Raw genomic sequence first — 7579 nt, forward strand, 5'->3', positions numbered from 1 at the left:
AAGCGATGTATATGGTCACTGTGTGTGTATGTGTATAGATACACACATATACTGACTATACACGTCACATTGTATCTGTCTACACACATACTGTATGTATATATACTGACCACACACATATAATTGTCAGTTATATCAGTATCCATGGTGATTACAGAGGGTCTCCACCACACCTCATTGTCGGGGCTCCTCACCACACCTCCTTGTCGGGGCTCCTCACCACGCCTCATTGTCGGGGCTCCTCACCACACCTCATTGTCGGGGGCTCCTCACCACACCTCATTGTCGGGGCTCCTCACCACACCTTATTGTCGGGGCTCCTCACCTCATTGTCGGGGCTCCACACCTCATTGTCGGGGCTCCTCACCACACCTCATTGTCGGGGCCCCTCACCACACACTTATTGTCGGGGGCTCCTCACCACACCTCATTGTCGGGGCTCCTCACCACACCTCATTGTCGGGGGCTCCTCACCACACCTTATTGTCGGGGCTCCTCACCTCATTGTCGGGGCTCCACACCTCATTGTCGGGGCTCCTCACCACACCTCATTGTCGGGGCCCCTCACCACACACTTATTGTCGGGGCTCCTCACCACGCCTCATTGTCGGGGCTCCTCACCACACCTCATTGTCGGGGGCTCCTCACCACACCTCATTGTCGGGGCTCCTCACCTCATTGTCGGGGCTCCACACCTCATTGTCGGGGCTCCTCACCACACCTCATTGTCGGGGCCCCTCACCACACACTTATTGTCGGGGGCTCCTCACCACACCTCATTGTCGGGGCTCCTCACAACACCTCATTGTCGGGTCCCCTCACCACACCTCATTGTCGGGGCTCCACGCCTCATTGTCGGGGCTCCTCACCACGCCTCATTGTCGGGGCTCCACACCTCATTGTCGGGGCTCCTCACCACGCCTCATTGTCGGGGCCCCTCACCACACACTTATTGTCGGGGGCTCCTCACCACACCTCATCGTCGGGGCCCTCCACCACACCTCATTGTAGGGGCTCCTCACCACACCTCATTGTCGGGGCCCCTCACCACACCTCATTGTCGGGGCTCCTCACCACGCCTCCTTGTCGGGGCTCCTCACCACGCCTCCTTGTCGGGGCTCCTCACCACGCCTCCTTGTCGGGGGCTCCTCAGCACACCTCATTGTCGGGGCTCCTCACCACACCTCATTGTAGGGGCTCCTCACCACGCCTCATTGTCGGGGCCCCTCACTACACACTTATTGTCGGGGGCTCTTCACCACACCTAATTGTCGGGGCTCCTCACCACACCTCATTGTCGGGGCTCCTCACCACACCTCATTGTCGGGGCTCCTTACCACTCCTTATTGTCGGGGCTCCTCACCACGCCTCATTGTCGGGGGCTCCTCAGCACGCCTCATTGTCGGGGCTCCTCACCTCATTGTCGGGGCTCCTCACCACACCTCATTGTCGGGGCTCCTCACCACGCCTCATTGTCGGGGGCTCCTCACCGCACCTTATTGTCGGGGACCTCCTCCACACCTTATTGTCGGGGCTCCTCACCACACCTCATTGTCGGGGGCTCCTCACCACACCTCATTGTCGGGGGCTCCTCACCAAACCTCATTGTCAGGGCTCCTCACCACACCTTATTGTCGGGGCTCTGCACCACACCTCCTTGTCGGGGCTCCTCACCATACCTCATTGTCGGGGGTCCTCACCACGCCTCATTTTCGGGGGCTCCTCAGCACACCTCATTGTCGGGGCTCCTCACCTCATTGTCGGGGGCCCTCACCACACCTCATTGTTGGGGCCCCTCACCACACAATCTTTGTCTCCCTTTTGTATGAGAAGTTCCTGACCCACGGTGTGTAACATGGATGAATCTCCCCCTGGACGGGGGGCCATGTTTGCAGACGCTCCTGCTGTTTACAGTAAACGTCTCCTTTCTCTCCAGTGTGGGCTTTGGTTTCCATTAATTTCCATGTCACTAGAAGAGGACAATGGCTGCCAGTGGGGGGTAAGTCCGGCCATTGTGTGTGTGTGCGGGGACCACTGTGACCCCAGGAAATGGCCGCCTTCTCTACAGACTGAATATAGTGATGAACCTGTGGACTCTCCATGAAAACATTACCTTTTTAACAAATCTTGAACAAAGAGTGAAGGGTTTTCTCCCCGATATGGCCGTGGTGTGTGTGTGTGTATATATATATATATATATATATATATATATATACACATATCAGGTTCCCTAGCAGCGATAGCTCCCCATTCATCACTAACACTCCGGCCCCGTATATTGTCACCCGTATAGTGTCTGCAGCTGAAAGCCATGTTGTACTGCGTCACTGCAGCAGCTGTCTTCCCCCCCCTCCCCCCCCCCCCCCCCCTCCGCTTACTGAAGATGGTTTTTCCCGTCACTGGCTCAGGCCAGTCTGGTCCCCAGTGAAGGACAAAGGGGGGGGGGGGGGATGTGAAGAAAATATGGGTCAGGACAGATGGCTGTAAGGAACACGACCCCGGGGATACGCTAATATAACAAAATTGTATAATTCTGTGCAACAATGACATCACTGGCGATAAAAGATGAGGATCGGAAATCTCACCGACCCCGAGAGAGAAATATCCTCCCTGATCACAGAGATGTAGCGTCTATCCATGGCCTCTAGTGTCCGGCTGCCATTAGGGTGCGCTACACCTTTATTCTCATCAGTCGGGACAATGCCAATGACCATAGACAACTTTTAGAACAATTTAGAATGGACTTTATAGCTGCAACCAGATATCGTCATGTGTTACCCCGTATATCTGCCCCCATAGGGGTGAATATTGCAGCAGACATCACCATGGGTTACCCCTGTATCTGCCCACATAGGGGTGAATATTGCAGCAGATATCTCCATGGGTTACCCCTGTATCTGCCCCTGTAGGGGTGAATAGTGCAGCAGATATCTCCATGGGTTACCCCTGTATCTGCCCACATAGGGGTGAATATTGCAGCAGATATCTCCATGGGTTACCCCTGTATCTGCCCACATAGGGGTGAATATTGCAGCAGATATCTCCATGGGTTACCCCTGTATCTGCCCCTGAAGGGGTGAATATTGCAGCAGATATCTCCATGGGTTACCCCTGTATCTGCCCACATAGGGGTGAATATTGCAGCAGATATCTCCATGGGTTACCCCTGTATCTGCCCCCATAGGGGTGAATATTTCAGCAGATATCTCCATGGGTTACCCCCTGTATCTGCCCCCGTAAGGGTAAATATTACAGCAGATATCGCCATGTGTTACCCCCTGTATCTGCCCCCATAGGGGTAAATATTGCAGCAGATATCTCCATTTGTTACCCCCTGTATCTGCCCCTGTAGGGGTGAATATTTCAGCAGATATCTCCATGGGTTACCCCTGTATCTGCCCCCATAGGGGTGAATATTTCAGCAGATATCTCCATTTGTTACCCCCTGTATCTGCCCCTGTAGGGGTGAATCTTGCAGCAGATATCTCCATATGTTACCCCCCCTATTGCTCTCCGTATTTTAGATGCTAGTTACTGCCTTAGGGTCTACGTACACTTCCATATCTACTCAGTACAGTGTGCCTCTATGTTAAAATTGCCTATGCCATCTAGCAGCTAGATGGCATAGGCAATTTTAACATAGAGGCACACTGTACTGAGTAGATATGGAAGTGTACGTAGACCCTAAGGCAGTAACTAGCATCTAAAATACGGAGAGCAATAGTCATTGAGCATACCTGACTAAGTAGCATCCTTTGCTGTGAGCTGTCAGCACTCGCAGCACTCGCAGAGGTACTCGCCGTAGTGAACGGCTAATAGTGGACAGTGACTTACACACCGACCGCTAGCAGCGCGACAGCGCAAGTAGCGTAATACATGGTGCTACTTTGTTATCGCTACAATGAACCGCAACTAACTCGTAGTGGCGATATCTACGATAACGGGAACCAAGACTCGCCGATTACAGGGAAAAGAATGGGCTATCAGTAGACATAGCGGTCTAAGCCCTCTCCCTGTCTCTTACAGTCAGGTCCCGTAGTCAAAATACTAGCAAGCAGGCTATGTATGACTGTTGGCAGTGGGCCAGCGCTACAGTTAATAATCACAATACAAACCGCCTACACTTTGCAACAATATAGCGATACTTAGTCTAATAAGACATCCCTGACCCAATCATCCTAGGTACTAACATTGAGTCAGTAGGAGTTATCGCAGTTTTCAATTCTCTCTGTATTAGTTAGAGCGTCTTGTGAATATAAATAATTGTGCAAGATCCTATCCCTTAACAGAACGTACTGTGGAATAGTAGTGTATCTATAGCACGTGCAATTACAAATCATATACTGCGAGTGTCATATACCTTCCAGACATAAATCCCACAAGCGGGTGACTACCCTGGGGACGCATATATCGATTATCGTATATATACTCAACAGTGTGCAACTATTTTAGGAGCACTGTATATACACAATCACCACGTTTTTTCTTCTTTCACATATTTTATATAAGAATAATAAAAGTTAAGTCTTACCCTTTTGGGCAAGCATGGTATTCTAGCCTTAGGCTTTAAGTTCGAAATATTTGTATCTTTCTCAAAACTTTTGGCCATGACTGTAGTGGTTCAGTAGACAGTATCACACAGTATAGGCTTAGATACAATGGCAAAGTAGACAGTGTCACATATAATAGGCTTAGATACAGTGGTTTAATACAGTATTACACATGGTAGGCTTAGATACAGTAGCTCAGCAGACAGTATTACATATTATAGATACAGTGGTTGAAGGGGCCTGGCTTGGCTCTGTATTCACAATATATTCTGTATATCAGCTGCAGTGTCCTCTTCATCATGAGCAGATGGCGCAGTATCCACACTATATTCTGTATATCACCAGCAGATGGCGCAGTAGTCACACTGTATTCTGTATATCACCAGCAGATGGTGCAGTATCCAGACGGGTCTCTACAACCTGCCACCGTCCTTCAAGTGGCGCAGACAATCTGCCACTAAATACACCAATGCGACCAATCGAGTAGAAATCAAAGGAATGCTCGAAAACTTTCACAGCAACCCCTATGAGCCAAACCAACAAGGTGTCACTCTGGCAGTGAAGGACTTTAACAAGATCCTGTACACAATGGCAGAACTAGCAGACCTTGAAAAAAACAGTATCAAGAGACCCTCTGATAAAGAGTCCCAGAAATGGTTTGACACCCTACAGAGGCAATACAAGCACACACTCAGAGAGAAAAAAACCAAAGCTACCTCTCCCACAAGATCCACTAGCTGGAGGACTCCCTCCAGGACAACTCATTCTCGGAGACCTGGCATCATATCGGCGCAAAGCCCAAGAAAAACTCTCACCATATCCAAAATGGCATCATCTGGCTCAACTACTTTAGGGACCTCTACAAAAACATCATTGAAGAAGAGCAAACCCAGGAACAACAAGAAATAACCATAAAACTGAGGCACATAGAAGAGGCAATTAAAGGGGGTTATCCAGCGCTACAAAAACATGGCCACTTTCCCCCTACTGTTGTCTCCAGTTTGGGTGGGGTTTTGAAACTCAGTTCCATTGAAAAAAATGGAGCTTAATAGCAAACCACACCTGAACTGGAGACAACAGTAGGGGAAAAAGTGGCCATGTTTTTGTAGCGCTGGATAACCCCTTTAAGGACTTCCACACCCCCCCTGGACCGGCCAATCACCACACAGAAAATACAGGAGAACATCGCTCTACTCAGATGCAGAAAGGCCAGTGGTGCTGACGGCATCCCGCCCGAGATGCTGGAAAAAAACCCCGCCAGACATCCACGCCGCACTGGCCAAACTTTTCACCTTCGTCCTGAGCTCCGCACACTCCCCACAAGACTGGAACCAGGGCCTCATAACGCCAATCCATAAAAGTGGGGACAAATATGACCCAGCGAACTACCGTGGGATCTGTGTGAGCAGCAATCTGGGGAAGTTATTCAGCGGCATCATCAACAGAAGAGTCCTCACCTTCCTCACACAGCATAAGGTCCTCAGTAAAAGTCAAGCCGTGTTCATGCCGAACCACTGACCACATCTACACCCTGCACAGCCTCATCAAGATCCATATCCACAACACCAAATGGGGCAAGATCCTCCTGCATGACCGTGAGGTGAAGTTCTTGCTGTACGTTGATGACCTCCTGTTGGTGTCCCCCACAGAGAGCGGCCTCCAAGAAAGCCTGTCAGTCCTTGAAAAATTCAGCAATACATGGGCACTACCCGTCAACTCTAAGAAAACCATGGGGTTCCAGAGGAAGGGTCAGAAAAATGGGTCAGCACTGGAGAACACCAGCAGCTACACGTACCTGGGCCTGGAGCTTAACCAAGCAGGGAGCTTCAAGTCTGCAATAGAGGTCCTCAAAGGAAAAACCAGCAGAACCTTCTATGCCTTACGAAAGCAACTGTACCACCTCAAACCACCAGTGAGGGTTTGGCTAAAAATCTTTGATGGCGTCATTGCCCCAATCCTGCTTTATGGCAGTGAGGTTTGGGGTCCGGCCACTTACCCAGTCAAAATGGGATTCAAGCCCAACAGAGACCTTTCATCTGGAGTTCTGCAAGTACCTCCTCCAGGTTCATCGCAGCACCTCCAACATGGCGTGTCGGGCAGATTTGGGCAGGTTTCCACTATGGTTCCAGGTGCAGAAGAGGGCGCTCTCATTCTGGGCTCACATACAGAAAAGCAGCCCAGACTCCTATCACCACAAAGCCCAATGTGCCCTCCAACAGGGCATCCACCACCAGTCCAGCCAAACCCCACAACATGCCCTGACAAAATCCCAAATAAAGTGGCTGATAGAGACACACCAGGGGCAATATACAGAGGAATGGAGGAGAGAAATAGGTAACTCCCAGAAACTCACCATCTACCAGTCACTGCAGAGAGACTACACCATGGCGCCATACCTAGAGAGGCTGCACCACCCCAAACACAGGCAGACCCTAAGGGTACTATTACACGGAACGATAATCGGCCCAATTCAGCTGATTATCGCTCCGTGTAATAAATACAACGATCAGTCGATGACAACGATCATCGGCTGATCGTTGATATAGATTAGAACCTATATTTGTTGGGCGCCGACCGCGCATCGGTATGTGTAATAGTGGTGCGCGGTCGGAGACTGGCGATATACATTACCAATCCATGCTCCAGTGCTGCACCTGCGGTCCGCTTCTTTCGGGGTCCCGCGCGCTCTAGCTTCAGAGCAGCCTGTCAGCTGACAGGCCGCTCAGCCAATCACGGGCCGCGGCAGTCCCGGCCTGTGGGAGAAGCGGACCGCAGGAGCGGCCTTGGAGCGTGAAAAGGTAATGTATATAGTTTAAGCTAGGGCTGCAAGGACATCAGAGACGATGTCATTGCAGCCCTTGTTAAACGATTATCGGGCCGATTAATAGGCCCAGTTAAAGAGCGCCGATCTAGCAGATTGGCGCTCGCTTACAGGTGTTATCGGGCTGCCATCGACCCGTGTAATACCACCCTAAGCCTCTATAGATTGAGAGGCCACAGCCTGGAGATGGAGGCAGGATGACACAGAC

The sequence above is a fragment of the Dendropsophus ebraccatus genome, unplaced genomic scaffold (assembly GCF_027789765.1).
Source record: "Dendropsophus ebraccatus isolate aDenEbr1 unplaced genomic scaffold, aDenEbr1.pat pat_scaffold_543_ctg1, whole genome shotgun sequence".
Taxonomy (NCBI): Eukaryota; Metazoa; Chordata; class Amphibia; order Anura; family Hylidae; genus Dendropsophus; species Dendropsophus ebraccatus.